A 19,035-nucleotide genomic window follows, 5' to 3' on the forward strand; every position below is an offset into this window, starting at 1 on the left:
CAGGGAAACACGTTTCTAATTGCACACATGACAATAAACCTTTGAAACCTTGAATCCTTGAATTTTGCCCACAAAAAGCGGTTACAAAAGAGGTGTTTGGGAGAAAAAAAAACAGATATGCATCACCTGTCACCAGCAGACAGCGTGCACCTCTTCTTTTTCAAGACAACACAGCAACAAACTTGGCTGGAGTTGGAGGTGATGGTGATGAACGTGTAGAAACAGGCCTGCCCACCCCCCACCTCACCTCACCCCACCCCACTTGAAATGACTGTGGCAGCTCCTGACCTGATCACTGGCATTTACATATTAAAGGCTCTCCTAAGTAGGGGAGGGGAGGGGGGCATGGGGGAGCAGTTGCCAGTCTCAATTTGCGACAATTTGGGCCAAGTTTTCACTTTTACCACCGCAAATGCAGGGGCTCAACGTATGCGGACATGTAAGGGGCCACATACATCCACAAATCCCTCTTTTCATGCAGTGAGGTGTGCACATTCCAATTGTACAGATGCTCTCAGAACGCCATGACATTGGTGCAATTGCAAATTGGTTAACTGACTGGCAAAGAAGTGGTGCAGCCGTGCCATGAGAAGCAGTGAGCGACTTCTCTCTTGCGTTGTTGGGAGGACTTGTCAAAGCATTCACCACCTGCCCTGATCTGAAGTCCTACATCAACCAGTGCTTTGGAGTGCTGCAGGGAAAAGATTCCAACACACTACCGCCCAGCTACATCAGAGTGGATGTTGCCCACTGTATGAAATTGATCAGTCGATGGGAGTGCCTCCGCAAAAAGGGTAACCGCGTGAGGGACTTCTATTTGAGGGCTATGGGCCAGCTCATCCAGGTCACCTCTCTTGATGAGGCCAGACAGCTGATCAGTTCAATCACAGTTGTGGCATTGAGTGAATCTGAGGGCATGGGTGGTCAAGGTATGCCTGTCAGTTCAGAGACCTGCAAGCTGTCCATCAAAAACCTCATTGCCAAAGGTTCATCAGCTGAAGAGAAGGGGATTGAGGATCCAATGGCAAATGTAGAGGATGAGGACATGGGTCAGATGAAGGAGTGCCAAACTAAATCTCAAATGTGGGCACTGGAAATATGCGAGGAGAGTTGGCGTTTGGCGTCGAGCGATGGTGACCGGGACAACTTGCACTTTCTCCCAGACCTTGTTCCACACCTGATCCGAATGGCAGCGTATCTGCCACTGTGGACTGCAGTCATGGTTCCACACTTTAAAAGTGTCCACATAACAAGTTCAGCCAATGTTGAGGCGGAATTTAAAAACGTGAAGAAAGGCCTCTTCAAGCATGACAGCTTGCCTCTCTGTGTGGACCGCTTTGTGCGACGCCATCTGGATCACATCGAAGGTCAAATGAAGTTGTCCGCCGCCAACATCAAGACAGAGCTGTCGAATGAGGACTCAGAGGAGACGGAAGAGCAGGAACCAGTGGAGAATTGGAGAGGTCTGGTTGCACCACCTAGAAAAAGAACATCATACCTAACACCATGTCCTGAATGGCAACATATGACTACAAAACAAAAGAAAACACAAATTGGGCTTTTGAGAAATGGCAACTACTTAGCCAACCACACAATTAAAACTGGAAAGGCACAGCTTTCAGTTGTGAACACCTGTGCGTTCGACTCCTTTTGCCAGTGCCTCTGCTGCGCCGACTGCGACAGTGAAAGATTCAGCACATATGTGCAAGGGATCAATCAACCTGTACTGGATCTGGTTAAATCCATTGTGACCAGTGGCATTAACAGCACCACATACAGGCAGAGGGCACTGATCTTGGAGCAGATGTTTTCTCATGAATCATTGAAATCTGGGGCACACCAAATTAATGCAGCATGGAATGTTGCACGAATAGTGACAGACACAATGAAGAATGTTGACACACTGACCTTCACCTCTCACTGCACTTCTCCAAACTGTCCATAGCATGAATCAAGGAGCTTGCCTCTTGTCCCTGTGAATGTCAAAACTTTGGGCAGAAGGGGAAAAAAAGATCTCCAGGCAGCAACTGAAGATGGCCTCCATGTCCACCCCGCAGAGTGCCATCAGCCAGTTGATGCAGCTGACTCCTCATCCGAAGTGCCAAGGTGTGATGGTGTGGTTACACACACTTATGGTACAGGAGAGGCCCTGTTTGTGGAGTTGGGAACAAATCATCACTTCATGCTCAATCAATTTCCAGTGAACATCATGCTACAGCAGGAGCAGTTCACACTCAGGGGCATTGTTGCTTTTCGGCCGGGGTCAAGCAAAAAAGCAATTGGGTATTATGTGGCCCTCTGTCGGCGATCCTCATGTAAATGGGAGGAATATAATGACCTGGCCAAACGGGTCACAATTGCCACAGAAAAGTCTGTCATCCTACCGCATGTTGTCATCTACACCAAAGATTGATTTGGTTCAACCGCCCTGACTGAGGAAAATGTTTTTGCTTTGGAGGTCCGTCACAAAAGGACAACAAACCCGTCTTCCACTCACAAGTTACCCCCCACGTTTGAATCACTGTTGCTGCAGAGGCAGTTTGACTGGTTTGGAGCCACCCACAGCCTGCAGTTTTCTGAACGTTGCACTGCCAGACAAAACGTTTCATGTTCTAGTCTGGCTTGTTTAAACCAAACTTATTTACAGTTTTAGTTACAGTCTGATAATTTCTGTTCACATCAAATAAATGATTCAACAACAATACATACATACCTAGATAAAATAAGTAATTCACTGACCATGCCATGAGATGAACTCAAGGTGACCTGCTAAAAGGTCAGGCCTAAAAAAAAGAAGTTTGGTTCCGGTTTTGGCTGCAACAAGTTCTGAATCTCGTCGAACATGGAACGTGACTGAACAGAAGCCTTCTTCCAACAAGACGAGATGATATAATCAATGTTAATTTAAAAAGAATGTGCTTACTCATAACGTTGCCGATGTATTGCATTTTGAGGCAGGTGGTAATCTGTCTGTGTCAGCATATTTTCCTTTCTAAGTCTAAGTTTGTATTATACAATTATACAAATAAACACATAATCATTAAATACAAAATTGACACGTTAAAACCAAACAGCTCGACGAGAAATGAAACACACACATATCTCGCTGGCTGCACATAAATCAGGGGGAATGAGTCTTCTTATTTAACCAAAAAATATCTTCCAAAAATCAAATATGGAAAATACTTGGCTTATACCTTATACCTTATAACTTAGTGTGAACTTATAACTTAGCGTGAACTTCTTAAATCTTTCGTTTTCTTCCTTCTGTAAATTGCGTCCCCTGCGCAACAGGTGGCTAACGTTGGATCCCACCCAGTACACAACACAAATAACTCTATACAAAAATAAACCACATGAATAAAATATTTAAACAAACAAAAATAACATACACAGCAGTTATAAACTATTTGTGCAAAAACATTAATTTTGCCTGCACAAACGATGCACAAACGATTCCAACCATTTTCGAGTCATTTGGATGTTAATGGGGTGCTGAGTGACCTAAGGTCACCAACCACTTAAAAGTTAAATATCTTAAAGACGGTTTGTGCACAAACGCTGATTTTGCCTGCACAATCGTGCACAAACGATGCACAAACGAACCAAAACGCTTTTATTCATATTTTCAATATAAGGGGTGCCAACTTCACACAGGCGTCAAAACAGGGTCAAAATTTGTACTCGTAACTTGAGTTTTTTAAACTTGTAACTTCAGGGTCGTACTTGAAGGTGGGGAATTTGTGTGTCTGTCGGATTTAGTTTTACACATACACAAAATGTTTTTACAATTTCAAAACTTTGTTACACATGCAAAAAAAAAATTACAACTTCAAAACTTTGTTACACATGCACAAAATGTTTTTACATAGACACAAAATATTTTTAAAACTTCAAAACTTTATTACACATCATTGTACAAGTACAAAATCTTTCTGACCCTTATTTGATCGCATAGAACTCCACTCGACTGGATCCCACTCAGCTGTTAGGGTTTTCCAAGAGGTAATACCACCTGGCACAAGGTGGAACATTTTTCGCACCTACTCGGTCGAGGTCGAGTTGAGTCCAGCCAAAAATGTGACATTTACAGACTGCAGGCAACTGATTGGCCAGGGAGTGATGTCACTGGATGAGTCATGAAAGCCACTCCTTAACAAGAACCCGGCAACAGCAACAGTTGGATTTGATGTATTCTGTGATCATCAACGAGGTGGATTACTAGACGCAAAGACACAGACCAAGTAGCATGTATACCTTCAGCTTGATGTCCTAAATTGTTGTGTCATGTTTTGTCCAATAAAAGTGACATCACAGGACTTTTGGACCTCCTTGCTATAATGACCCCACCCACATTAAGGTGGTTGTGAGTAAGTACGAGTGGAAAAGAGCTTAATGTAGCAGGAGAACTGCCTCATCGCACATCAGAATTGTGTATGTTAATGGGAGGAACTGAAGGCCCGTCTTCAGAGATAAATGCCTTTTTTCACCATGACCTGACATGGCTTTCTTCACGGTCTTCTAATACGCAAGTAAGATTTAAGCAAGAAATTAGTGTCAGGAGTGGGATTTGAACCCACGCCTCCTTTTGGAGACCAGAAGTCCCTGTCCCAAGGAAGGAATGAAGCCTTGAGTCTGACGCCTTAGATAACTTGGCCATCCTGACACCATTACTTCCCTGACTGTGTAAAATATGACAAACGTGAACATAAATGCAAAATGCTACTCCACTTGACTATATTCGACTCAGGTTTTAGGGTTTTCCATGAGGTAGTAACAGCTGGTAGCAGCTACATTTTTAGCACCTACACGGCAGGGATTCGAGTAGAGTCCAACCGAAAATGTGACGTCTACAGACTGCAGGCCACTGATTGGCCAGGGAGTGATGTCACTGGATGAGTAATGAAAGCAAGAGAGGGCCAGAGGCCATGGGTTGTTATTCAGATTTTCCTTCTTTTGTTTTAAAGTAAATGATCATACTTGAGCAAACGGGAAATACAGAAATGACATGAGCCCAAAGAAAGGTCAAAGTAATGTTCTTGCTCAAGTTTGAATGTTTTTTACTCATATTGTGCATTTCAGGAGGTTTGTGATCATTCAAAGAGGCACCACTGAGGACGCTGTGATGGTGGTAACAGAGTTGAACTTTGACTTTAAGTGCTGGATCAAACATCCGTTGATTATTAAAACTGCTACGCCCAACGTAGGGCTCGAACCCACGACCCTGAGATTAAGAGTCTCATGCTCTACCAACTGAGCTAGCCGGGCTATTCACATGGTATAAAACATGCCTTCTGAAAAAAAAATAAGAGATAAATCAAGTCAAAGTCAACTTTCAGAGATTTCGAATGACATCGGAACACATTCCTTCCTTTTCAACCTCTACCTACTCCACTCGACTGGATCCCACTCAGCTGTTAGGGTTTTCCAAGAGGTAATACCACCTGGCACAAGGTGGTACATTTTTAGCACCTACTCGGTCGGGGTCGAGTTGAGTCCAGCCAAAAATGTGACATTTACAGACTGCAGGCAACTGATTGGCCAGGGAGTGATGTCACTGGATGAGTCATGAAAGCCACTCCTTAACAAGAACCCGGCAACAGCAACAGTTGGATTTGATGTATTCTGTGATCATCAACGAGGTGGATTACTAGACGCAAAGACACAGACCAAGTAGCATGTATACCTTCAGCTTGATGTCCTAAATTGTTGTGTCATGTTTTGTCCAATAAAAGTGACATCACAGGACTTTTGGACCTCCTTGCTATAACGACCCCACCCACATTGAGGTGGTTGTAAGTAAGTACGAGTGGAAAAGAGCTTAATGTAGCAGGAGAACTGCCTCATCGCACACCAGAATTGTGTATGTTAATGGGAGGAACTGAAGGCCCGTCTTCAGAGATAAATGCCTTTTTTCACCATGGCCTGACATGGCTTTCTTCACGGTCTTCTAATACGCAAGTAAGATTTAAGCAAGAAATTAGTGTCAGGAGTGGGATTTGAACCCACGCCTCCTTTTGGAGACCAGAAGTCCCTGTCCCAAGGAAGGAATGAAGCCTTGAGTCTGGCGCCTTAGACCGCTCGGCCATCCTGACACCATTACTTCCCTGACTGTGTAAAATATGACAAACGTGAACATAAATGCAAAACGCTACTCCACTTGACTATATTCGACTCAGGTTTTAGGGTTTTCCATGAGGTAGTAACAGCTGGTAGCAGCTACATTTTTAGCACCTACACGGCAGGGATTCGAGTAGAGTCCAACCGAAAATGTGACGTCTACAGACTGCAGGCCACTGATTGGCCAGGGAGTGATGTCACTGGATGAGTAATGAAAGCAAGAGAGGGCCAGAGGCCATGGGTTGTTATTCAGATTTTCCTTCTTTTGTTTTAAAGTAAATGATCATACTTGAGCAAACGGGGAATACAGAAATGACATGAGCCCAAAGAAAGGTCAAAGTAATGTTCTTGCTCAAGTTTGAATGTTTTTTACTCATATTGTGCATTTCAGGAGGTTTGTGATCATTCAAAGAGGCACCACTGAGGACGCTGTGATGGTGGTAACAGAGTTGAACTTTGACTTTAAGTGCTGGATCAAACATCCGTTGATTATTAAAACTGCTACGCCCAACGTAGGGCTCGAACCCACGACCCTGAGATTAAGAGTCTCATGCTCTACCAACTGAGCTAGCCGGGCTATTCACATGGTATAAAACATGCCTTCTGAAAAAAAAAGAAGAGATAAATCAAGTCAAAGTCAACTTTCAGAGATTTCGAATGACATCGGAACACATTCCTTCCTTTTCAACCTCTACCTACTCCACTCGACTGGATCCCACTCAGCTGTTAGGGTTTTCCAAGAGGTAATACCACCTGGCACAAGGTGGAACATTTTTAGCACCTACTCGGTCGGGGTCGAGTTGAGTCCAGCCAAAAATGTGACATTTACAGACTGCAGGCAACTGATTGGCCAGGGAGTGATGTCACTGGATGAGTCATGAAAGCCACTCCTTAACAAGAACCCGGCAACAGCAACAGTTGGATTTGATGTATTCTGTGATCATCAACGAGGTGGATTACTAGACGCAAAGACACAGACCAAGTAGCATGTATACCTTCAGCTTGATGTCCTAAATTGTTGTGTCATGTTTTGTCCAATAAAAGTGACATCACAGGACTTTTGGACCTCCTTGCTATAACGACCCCACCCACATTGAGGTGGTTGTGAGTAAGTACGAGTGGAAAAGAGCTTAATGTAGCAGGAGAACTGCCTCATCGCACACCAGAATTGTGTATGTTAATGGGAGGAACTGAAGGCCCGTCTTCAGAGATAAATGCCTTTTTTCACCATGGCCTGACATGGCTTTCTTCACGGTCTTCTAATAAGAAAGTAAGATTTAAGCAAGAAATTAGTGTCAGGAGTGGGATTTGAACCCACGCCTCCTTTTGGAGACCAGAAGTCCCTGTCCCAAGGAAGGAATGAAGCCTTGAGTCTGACGCCTTAGATAACTCGGCCATCCTGACACCATTACTTCCCTGACTGTGTAAAATATGACAAACGTGAACATAAATGCAAAACGCTACTCCACTTGACTATATTCGACTCAGGTTTTAGGGTTTTCCATGAGGTAGTAACAGCTGGTAGCAGCTACATTTTTAGCACCTATGTAACCGGTGGTGTTTATCTGCACCCTGCGTTGTGATTATTTTTGACTGATTACCACACGGACACAGGACCCGAAGTTTTCATCGGAGGCGATCTCCATTTATTTTCTGGAAACTCTGGAAACATGTACGGCACACACAGATATGCAATGAGAGGTGTGCCCCGATACAGCGTCTGTACAATTAAATCATAAAAGAAATAACAAACAATGAGTTTTTAAGCTAGCAATAAATAGCTTGTATATGCAGCTAGCACATATAAAAAAAGAAATATACATCAACATGTCGACAGTGTTATACCCATATGGAAAAGATATAGATAAATCTTACACAATTTGTATGTCCTTTGCCTGAAACTTGTATGTAAAGCATACAACTGTGAAACCAGATATAAGATCCTTAGTAAATCTGAACAAAATGAAACTTGTATGACTTGGGTATTTATAAGAACAATATATGACAGTAATGTTGCATACAATACCCTTAGTAGGAAAGTGTAATCTCAAACTTATATAAGTTGGACAATTATCAGTTAAACTAAACTGTTGCAAACATTATAGAAAATACTTGATTTGATTTGACAATGAATTTACAGGGAAAAGCACGAGTTGAGTAAAAGCAGGTTTTCATCTCGTAATGACAATGGACTGTTTTTTTTTGCTTTTTGCTAAGTCAAGCATTTTTGCAAAATATTGTATGTGTACATTTTAGGAGCAATTATATACAATCATATTCATTTCATTCTTGTAGAAATATTTTTAATTTTGCTAAAGATCAGCAGATTACATTAGAATAAGAATTAAATTTGTTAAAGTAGTAATTTGGACAAATATTTCCTTTTCTGCTCAAAATACTTGCTTGTTGGAACTGCACTAACTGTAACTGTAACCTTAACGTCACTTATGAGCTGCAGAGAGCGTGCATGTACATTTTTTTCCATCTCGTCAAAGTCCGTGTAGGAACGTTTCTCCGCAGCCAGTCTCTTTCTGTTGTGTTAGGTCCCACGACTATTCTTTTCGGCATGTCTAAAGTAACAGAAGCCAGTTCGACCCTCGGTTTACCACGCTGTGGAAAGCAAATGCCCACTCGAACCCATTTTACCCAGGAAGTTAAAAGTTTGTTTTTATCCCTGAGAGCGTTGATTTGCGAGGAGTATCAGGATACGTCAATCAAAGACACCGTAGGGCGGGTCATGCCCATCATTGATGCCAAGGTATACCTGGTAGCTATCAACGCGAGACCTTTGCACGATCACGCGGGAGTGCGTTATTTGACGGTTGATAGTTGACGGTTGATGCTCTCTCTGCATATCATCGCTCGATGGATACACTGCAGACAAATGAACCTCCCGTTAGTGGTAAGTAAATTTACGTATTGTAAGGAGTTAGCTTTTCTGTTTATGTAGAAGTTGTATGTACAGTTTTTTTCTGTTTCGTGATAGTTAGCTGAATGCTAAAAGGTACACATTAAACCAAGTGAGAAATGTGGGAATTCTCAGTTTAGAAGGCAGAGTTGTGCATATGATATTACACTTGCCTAAACCTACAGATACCCTGTAAAATAGAATAACCCCCCCCCCCCCAAAAAAAAGAAAAAAAAATGGTTAGATGGTGTATTGGTCATATATTGCTTAGCTAACCAATGATGGTTCATCATCTGCAGATTCACTGCTGTCCCTCCCTAGATCTTCACTGTCCAGCTCCACATCAGAGTCTGTCATTCCATCATCCAAGGTAATTAATTTCTAAAGAATAAATAAATACAGTGCATAAATTGGATCTACTGCCTCTCAGTTGTATGGCAGATATAACTTTTGTTTTTTCTGTCTTCAGTCTCTAGGGGTGAGCAAATAATATTTGAACCCTAAACACTCTCCTTGTTTAAATAGGTGGAGATCCATCCTGAGACTGGAGTCTTGGCAGAAAAACTGGCGTGGGCCTATGCAGTTAATGCAAATTGGGCTACAGTATTTGTGAGGCATCTTCTCACAGCAGTCTTTCCAGTGGAGATACTGCTGGTGAGCAATCTTCGAGGGGGGAAACGAGTCAGAGGAGATGATCGTCTACCTCTGGACAAAAGTAAACTGGATGCTATCAACAGTAAGTTTTCAACCTTTGACAATAGTACGCTTTTTTGTTGCTGATTTGTTCAATTCTATGAGAGGCATGGAGAACATATCTACACAACATTTCTACAATGTATAACTGTTAATGAAAAAATGCCTCTGTCAAATGGAAGAACCTAATTCATAGAATACTGTCTGATCTTCCTTTTCTTATATACTGTATTATATGCGCAGGTGTAATATTGGTCTTCTCATGACATGCTATTGTAGGCTACTACTATCTCTTGTCACGGCTAGATCCTGGCCGCCTGAAAACACGAGGACTCAATAGCAGACAGGTGATATTGAAATGAAAGGATTTATTCACAGACAGTGGAAATGCCAGATGAAGGCTTAATTCAGGGGTACTGGGAAAGCTGCAGGAAGAGGGATAAGGTTAGACGTAGCTCCAGGTTCCTGGGAAGTTGCAAAAGGTCAAATGCTTTTCCTTACTTTAGTCCAGGTGAGATCCAGATATGATCATGACATGAACACATTTAGAAAAATATTTTTTTTTCAGTCTGAAGTATAATCTTGCATTTCTTTATCAAAGGTATACAGTATGATGTATTTACTTTTAGTTACGTTCTCCATGCATCTCCAATACAGTGCAATAGAGCCAGCACCATTAGACTTTAATATAATGTCATATTAATAAGATCAATTGCTTCCAGATCAATAATTGTACTGTTATTTCTTTCCATTTCCCCCTATTCTTGTGTTCATAATATATAGGTGCAACGTTTGAGAGGTGGCCTGGGACCCAGCCCTCCAGCATTGGGAGCACAATCCATGGATCACAGAGCTCCAAGCTAAGAGTAAAATTATTTCTTCTTCCACCTGGAAGTAACTGTTACTGTTACAGTGTCACATTTGTAGCCAGGTTTTACCAGTTAGAGGGAAATTGTTATAAGTGAGCAGGTTTTTATCCCTAGTTTTACACATGTTGATGTTCACTACAATATCAATAAATAAACACAGCAAATAAAGTCCATTAAATAAAAAGTTAATACAATAACTTAAACAACACATGTTCAAAACATATTACTAAAATTTTCACACATGAAGAACAGCACTGGGCCCTGGTTCAACCCCAAAAACAGATTCAAGTTGCACCATAGACTCAATCAAACGACACACTGGCTTTATGACTCTGCCTATCCGAGAAGTAAGGCGATCATCCCGAACTAGAGCTAGCAGAGGATTGGGTTGAACCACCAGTGGCTGTGACAAGGGAACAGGCAATGGGGCTGAGGACTCGGCAAGAGGGGTAAGACCATCCAAAGGAAGGGAAACTGCCACAGAGGGAGATACAGGATACTCCAACCCAGCCGAACCATTGATGGAGGAATGCTCATGGACCCACGATGCAGTGCGATTATCATCCCAGGCAACAGCACTGGTGAGGGAACCAACGGGGGATGGCTCAGCTGACATAGCTGCAGCATCCAACGCCGACATCCCAGTGTCATGCCAACCAGTTGCAGGAGGACCACTGGCTAAACTAGTAGCACGCTCGGACACAGGGGCAGCATCACCATCCAAGACCACATCCAGGGGAAGGAAGTTTAGCTGGAGCAGCAGATTACGATGGACAACGCGTTCACTCCCCTCATGATCTCTGATTCGGTAGATATGCAAGTCCGGTTTTGATGCCACTACAGTGTAGACAACGGGAAGCCACTTATCTGAAGGCTTATGTTTCCCCCTGACACCTTTGTTGGCTAGCAGAATCTTGTCACCAACTCAACTCAACTCAAACTTTATTTATAGAGCACATTTAAAAAACAACCGAGGTTGACCAAAGTGCTGTACAGGATAAAAGCTGCATTAAAGGTAAAAGTGAATAATACAACCGTTCCAAGCACTTAAATCAATAGATACTAAAACACAGTGCAATAAAATTGAATAAAATAAGTTCAAATAAAATACTTTAAAATAAATAAAATAAAGATATAAAACAAATCAAAGTTATCAGCCAAGAGTCTACTTAAATATGATTAAAAGTCAGGGAGAAAAAGTGGGTTTTTAAGGAGGATTTAAAAGCCTCAAAAGATCCTACAGATCGAATGTGCCAGGGAAGGTTATTCCAGAGCCGAGGGGCCGCTGCCACAAAGGCTCGGTCACCTTTGGTTTTAAGTTTTGTTTTAGGGGGGACCAGTAGGAGCTGATTCGAGGATCTCAGTGATCTGGCGGGGGAGTGGATATGTAGGAGCTCAGTCAAATATTGAGGGGCTAAGCCATTAAGAGCTTTAAAAACAAACAATAAAATTTTAAAATCTATTCTAAAAGCAACTGGGAGCCAATGCAGCGAAGATAAGACCGGGGATATGTAGTCACGCTTGCGTTTACCAGTGAGGAGGCGGGCCGCTGCGTTTTGTATGAGCTGCAGGCGGCGCAACAGTGACTGATCGAGGCCAAAGTAGAGAGAATTACAGTAATCCAATCTGGTGTTAATAAAAGCATGGATTACAGTTTCCAAATCTCTACGTGGCAAATATCCTTTAACTTTAGATAAAACCCTCAAATGATAAAAACTGTTATACACAACCGAGCTAACCTGGCGATCAAATTTCAGCTTGTCGTCAAATATTACCCCAAGATTTTTTACAGTAGGCTGAATATTTACTGTTAGGGGGCCCAGAAAGCCAGCAGGAAAGTCCGCTGGACCGCATCCAAACATAATGATTTCAGTCTTTTTTTCATTAAGAATCAAAAAGTTTGCAGACATCCAGGATTTTACATCGTTTAGACAATCAAGTAGTGTCTGTACAGAGTCAAGGGATCCAGATTTCACAGGCAGGTAGATCTGGACATCATCAGCATAGAAATGAAAAGAAAGATTGTGCTTCTTAAAAATTGACACTAATGGTAACAAATATAGTAAAAAGAGAATTGGCCCAAGGATGGAACCTTGTGGGACCCCAAGAGTGAGAGGGGCCGATAATGAAGTGAATTCCCCTAGCTGCACAGAAAACCTCCGATCAGTCAAGTAAGACTGGAACCATGAGAGAGCAGAGCCTGTAATGCCCACCCACCACAAGACAGAGGTTGCCCTTTAACCTTCTTATCATACTGGGCACACTGATGCCTCTGCTCAGCAGTACTGTTCTTTTGAGCCAGTGCCATGGTACAATGTAGATCAGCCAATAGGGACTTCACATAAGCATCATAGTCACACACTGAATCATCATGCAGTACGTTTTTGAAGAGAAGGTCAACCGGCAGCCTGGGAACCCTCCCGAACATCAAGAAGAAAGGCGCAAACCCAGTGGTTTCATGAACGGTGCAGTTATATACAAAAGTCATGGTCTGAATCATCTGCGGCCATTTCTGCCTGGAACGAAGGGGAAGAGATCTCAGCATGTTACCCAGTGTGCGGTTGAACCTTTCTGTACCGCCATTACCCATAGGATGGTAAGGTGAGGTATGGGACTTGTCAACGCCTGACAACTGCAACAACTCAGCAATCAATTCACTTTCAAAGGTAGCCATAAACGCAAAAGAAGTTGTCCCAGAGTTTCTTCGCCACTCTCTTAGCTGTTTGATCTCGACAGGGAAAGGCATGAGCAAGTTTGGTGAAGTGATCTGTGATTACGAGAACATCCACAGACTTGTTGTTACTATCCTCAGCTGACCAAAAATCAATACAAACAAGCTCCAGAGGGGCACATGTTTTGATGCTCTCCAGCGGAGCTCTTGCGGAAGGCTCAAGGGTCTTACTGAGGATGCATCTGTGGCAGTTCCTCACATGATTGCGAACATCCTTTTCCATATCGTACCAGAAGAACCGCTGGCGGGCCAAAGAAAGAGTGCGAGGCTGACCTTGATGACCGGCGTGGTCATGAACACCTGCAAGTGCGTCTGCTTTCAGTGGCTCTGGTACAACAAACTGGAACCTTTTGTGTTTTGTCAGGGGTTCCTTTATGACCCTGTACAGGATATCATTCATAAGTGTCAGTTTGTCCCACTGCTTCAGAACCCTCAGAGTCTGCACACTTTCACCGCAGCGTTCACGCCTGGAGGGCCTGCGTTTCCGTCCGACATAGTGAACAACCCGTGAAATGAGTGGATCTTGTTGCTGATGAAACTGGAGGTTATCATATTGTTTACAATTTATTTTGATAATATGTTTAGAATTCAGATTTATTGATGCCATGATAAATTCTAATGAACAATGTTCAGTGGAGTTTATTTACTGCTGGACTGTTAATTTCACTCATTTTTCTTTTATTAGTCCAATGCGAGGATCAATAAACATGAAAACATGAAAATACGATTAAATGTGGTTCGTGTGTACAGTTTAATGATACAAATGATACACTTTTTTATGTGACTGCTGTCCTAAAGAAGCATATTGTCACACCCAGGGAATGGAAGACGCAGGAGCAGGTGATGTTCAATCCACAAGCTTTATTTGGAGGAGCAGGTGTTTCCAAAAACTCTCCAAGAGAGAACAAAACTAAAAAAGAAATCAATAATATATATACTTCTCCCAAAATGAGAGAGCATATCTATGAAAATTTATCAAAATAATAATCACTCCACTAAGGAGGAAAACAAAAAGATTATCAAACTTTAATCTTTTACCTTAAAGTCAGTCCTGCTGCGGAGGAAAACAAAAACCTCTCCTGTAAAATAGAAGGCACTACAATATGAAATCTTATCCAAACAAAAGATCACTCCACTTGGAGGAAAAAGCAAGAACGCTATAAAACTTAAACTATGCTTAATCAAGGCTATCTTATTAAAGTTATCAAAAACCAAAAACTCTCTTAGCGAGGAATTGATCTGAACAATGGCTTGGTACATGGACTATGGTTTATCAAAGGCGAGAGTGAAGCACGTTGGGAACAACAGATACGACACACTGGCACAAGACAAGGGGAGACGCAGACTCTTATACACACAGGGTTAACAGGGAACAGGTGGAATCATTCATGCGACAATCTAGAGACTAGAACACAGACTAGAACACGAGAGGAAGGTCAAGTGACCTGAAACTAGAGGAGAGTTAATCTTTCAAAATAAAACAGGAAATGACAAGACAAAAAAACCCCACTTGACCTCACCGCGGTGTGACACATATTAGACATTGATATTTTGTTTAACAGCTGTATTTGTGTTTGTGGGGCTATAATTGCATTTATTATGATGTGTATTTTTCTACTAAATAAATTATATAATTACTTCAACAAAGATACACATTGTTTGAGTGTGTAATATTTTTGACACAATTGACTGCTTCTTCCGTCATACAAGATTTTAAATTTAAATTCGAAATACAGAAATTATAAACACAGTACAAATACAAAGTGAAGCATAAATGGGATTCGGGAACACGAAGGCAGGACATAAAGAAAACGAACCAATACAGGGCATGATTAGCCATAGTGGTGCAAAGGTAACTACTCGATTTGATTCTTTTCATCCTGGTTGTGATCAGTGTACTTATCAACACAGTAAAAGATGGATCCTCAGCTTTTCTGTAGTATTTTTCAATACAAAGTGCATGGTTCATATGACAGTGGTTTGTCAAAACCTCAAATGAATGAACTTTGTATTATTACTCACAGGCAGACTACATGGCAACTGCCACTGGAACGAACATGACTATGAGGTGGATACACTATGAGGTGGATACGATTCAGTGAAGGATAGGGGCACGGACCTATCCTCTAGGGCTACAACCACAGACATAATATACTTAGACATTGGTAATTAGACGCCTCATAGACTGACGCTGCCTATTGGAGCAGACGTATCAGCGCGGCCGCCATCTTGGCTGGGTCTCCAATGCCCCCACATTGCATTTATTTCGACTGAGGAAGATGTATATCCCCAACTACAATAATCATTACTCTCCGAATATTTACCGGATTTTCAGTTTGCTTTGTTACAAACGACAGAGATTTAGTTGTCACACATAAAAAATATGTGCTCTCATGCTGAAAGACTTTGTATTATGCTCTTTAACAAAGACATATGGTAGGCAATGGCATGTTGATAAATGTATAAATTAATTTATTTACAATGTCGATGGAGATAATTATTAGAGCTTCCAAGTGGGTTGTAGGTGGAGAGAGACGTCAGGATGGCATGCGCCTTACACCAATTAGAGCATACATGGATGATATGACGTTGGTGACTACAACACTTATACATTTGTCATGTCTTTGGGGTTTTACCATGTTTTAGTTTCTGCTTAAGTTCTTAGTTTTCTCATGTTTTAGGTTCAGGTCTTGTTTTTAGTTTTTTCCATGTCCTGCCCTGCCATCAGCCTCACGTCCCTCACCTGTGTTTTCCCCATCAGCTGCACTCCATCCCTAATCACCCTCCACAGTATTTAGTTTCCAGGTTCCCTTCATTGTTTTGTCAGATCCTTAACCGTCGTCCATGGTCCATGTCACAGTAAGCTTGTATTTATCCATGCCAAGTCAAGTCTTTTGTTTTTTGTCACAGTCTTGTTTTGTTCACAGTCTCGTTAAGATTTTTGATATCCGGCTAAGCTGCGATTTTTGTTAAAACTTTTTTGTGAAAATAAATCAAGTTTTGTTCTACAAGGATCTGCATCCGCATCCTTCCTCCACACCCACCCATTTGGACAAAATTGATATATCTGAACTCTATAAATAGATGGAAATGTCTATATAAGTGGATATTGCACTGTTATAAATATTTATGGTTCTTACATATGGCCTACACTTATATACACTGCTCAAAAAAAAGGGAACCCCTAAATAAAACAATGTAACTTGAAATCAGTCACACCTTTGTGATTGAGGTGATTTAGTTAATTGAGATCTAGCATTGTGTTATTTTTGTGTTCCCTTTACTTTTGTGAGCAGTAGACATAAAATATTCTTCTTTCAACAACTTCTTGAAACAACTTATTACTGTCTACCATTGCTCAAAAGTAAGTGTTTTCATCTTATGACAATTTTTTTCTAGCAGAAAGCCTGTTCTACTTGAAAGGACCAGGAAAAAATACTAAAATAAAAGTAGTCTGTGGTGCCGAAGAAGCCAATGCAGTTTTCTTGGATTTCCACGCAAGCGACTCAGGAGCTCACACTGGCCAGAAAAAAACGCGAGATGCCATTTCTCTGCGTTTTTATTGGCCTGGAATGACTCGTGACATCGATAAATGGGTAAAAACACATGTAGATGAATTTTATATCTGTAGAATTCTCATCTCTTCTACAAAACGATTGCCTACAAATAGCTTTGTAAAGTCCTGTACAGGTGTGAGGAGCACATGAGATGGGCAGATCTGATCATATGCAATATTCTATAAATTCATTTTTTTTTACGTCATTATGTATTTTTTTCTTACAGGTATCGTGAAGTTATTAGACACTTTTAACTTAGTTACATTAAATTTAGTTAGATGAAATCTTTTTGGTTTTTAAATGTGGTGTCTACTTCATCGAGTACTAACACCGCACCACACTTTTTCATCTCTGATAAATTTATAGCAATAGTATTTAGAGTTCATGCTTATGGCTGACCCGTTGTTACTTAAGGAAAAAATTGCATTCTTTAACAAAACGCACAGACCTACCCTTAGAATTGATCTAAAAGTGTTTTCATTTAAACATGAACTGTATTGTTAAAATTGTGTTTTTATTTAATGATCATTTGGAGGTCAGGTGAAGAAAAAGTAAACAATCATTTTTAATGGAAGTACAATCCTCTGTTTGTATACACACACAATAAATATGTAAAATTATTGCGACACCTATCACCTATGCAGGTATATGAATGTGCTGTTTGCCAGTCAGCTGAGCATCAAATAAAAGAGACTCCAGAGCACATCCCAATAAAGGTATTGGTGAAGTCTTCTTAACAAAGATTTTTTTCTGCGAAATGGTTAATGGACTATAATCTTTTACTCTACTTTTACAACCTTAGCACATTGTTGAATGAAATGTTTAAATCCGATCTGTTAGTGTATTCTTTATTTTGTCTCTTTCCATTTAGGTGTCAGAACCTTTTGGGCTGATAGGAATGGACTAAAATGGATGGAATGGACTAAAAACAACAACAAATGGACACCAATATATCTGTGTAATGATAGACTATTACACAAAGTGGACACAGGCGTACCCCATAACTTTAAAAAAAATGCCGAGGAGGTCACAAACCAGATTCTTAAGTTTGCCTATCAATTTGAGGCACCAAAAAGAATTTTGACTGACCAAGGCACAGAGTTCGTGAATGTGGTAAAATTACATTTCATCATCATTTTTTTTTTTTTTTTTCAAATTTGGCATGCAGTTCTTTGATTTCTGAAATGTGTATGGTTGTGACAGATAAACACGAATGTCTATGAATAACCTTGGCATAAAGAGAAGTTTGTGTGCACCCTACAATCCCCAGACTAACGGTCTGGTTGAAAGAATGAATGGGACTATCCAAAGGTAACAGTGACAGGAATTGGCTATTGATCTACAATAATAGTCACAATTTCATAAGCTAAATCATGTCATCATGTCAATCTTAACATGTTTTTGTCAGATCTCCTTGCTAACTGGTAGGTTCTAAACCCGAGACATGGAACGAATATCTTGATGCGGTAATGTTTGGACTTTGAACAAAAAAACAGATGACAACAAAGTTTTCACCATTCTTTTTGATGTTTGGAAGGGAAGCCCGCTACCCAATGGGGATCCCAGAAAAATACCAGGTTTGAAACATAAAAAAGTATGATTTACATTGTATTAAAAATACTTATGGTTTGCCAATGTAGTTAAAGTCTGAAGTTTATGTTGTTATAGATCGACAAGAGCATGGATGAAGTAATGGAAGAAGAAAGTGTAAGTGAAAGCATAAAGCAGCTTGATCTCATCAAAGACATAGTAAAGGAAAATGTGTCAAATGTCTCATTCAGTTGAGAAAAAACGTTTTGAGACAAAATGTGAGGACTCAGCAGCGAAAAGGGGGAAAGCTGGAGCCAAACTTTCTTGGACCCCTCACAATCATATCCATTCAAGGAAAGAGTGCTGACCTTCTTGCAGAGAATGGGACAGTGTACAAAAATATCAGTACTGATCACTTATAACACTTCAAAGAACAAAATCCACGAGTTCCACATAAAATAACAACCACCTCACCTCCAGCTGCCACAACCACCTCACCTCCAGCTGCCACAACCACCTCACCTCCAGCTGCTACAACCACCTCACCTCCAGCTGCCACAACCACCTCACCTCCAGCCCCTACAACCACCTCACCTCCAGCTGCTACAACCACCTCACCTCCAGCTG

The 19,035-nt window shown here is 41.2% G+C and overlaps 5 non-coding genes across 5 annotated transcripts; all 5 read right to left on the bottom strand.

The window, feature by feature from the left end:
• Positions 1 to 4,555: 4,555 nt before the first annotated feature.
• On the bottom strand, positions 4,556 to 4,666 carry trnal-caa (transfer RNA leucine (anticodon CAA)). Its single transcript has 2 exons — positions 4,629 to 4,666; positions 4,556 to 4,601 (listed from the first exon to the last, which is right to left on the bottom strand). It is a non-coding gene; the product is annotated as a tRNA-Leu (tRNA).
• Positions 4,667 to 5,195: 529 nt separating this feature from the next.
• trnak-cuu (transfer RNA lysine (anticodon CUU)) lies at positions 5,196 to 5,268 on the bottom strand. The gene has a single exon. It is a non-coding gene; the product is annotated as a tRNA-Lys (tRNA).
• Positions 5,269 to 5,984: 716 nt separating this feature from the next.
• trnal-caa (transfer RNA leucine (anticodon CAA)) lies at positions 5,985 to 6,095 on the bottom strand. The gene is made up of 2 exons: positions 6,058 to 6,095; positions 5,985 to 6,030 (listed from the first exon to the last, which is right to left on the bottom strand). It is a non-coding gene; the product is annotated as a tRNA-Leu (tRNA).
• Positions 6,096 to 6,624: 529 nt separating this feature from the next.
• Positions 6,625 to 6,697, bottom strand: trnak-cuu (transfer RNA lysine (anticodon CUU)). Its single transcript has one exon. It is a non-coding gene; the product is annotated as a tRNA-Lys (tRNA).
• Positions 6,698 to 7,413: 716 nt separating this feature from the next.
• Positions 7,414 to 7,524, bottom strand: trnal-caa (transfer RNA leucine (anticodon CAA)). The gene is made up of 2 exons: positions 7,487 to 7,524; positions 7,414 to 7,459 (listed from the first exon to the last, which is right to left on the bottom strand). It is a non-coding gene; the product is annotated as a tRNA-Leu (tRNA).
• Positions 7,525 to 19,035: the final 11,511 nt, after the last annotated feature.

Source organism: Odontesthes bonariensis, chromosome 8 (genome assembly GCF_027942865.1).
Source record: "Odontesthes bonariensis isolate fOdoBon6 chromosome 8, fOdoBon6.hap1, whole genome shotgun sequence".
NCBI lineage: Eukaryota > Metazoa > Chordata > Actinopteri > Atheriniformes > Atherinopsidae > Odontesthes > Odontesthes bonariensis.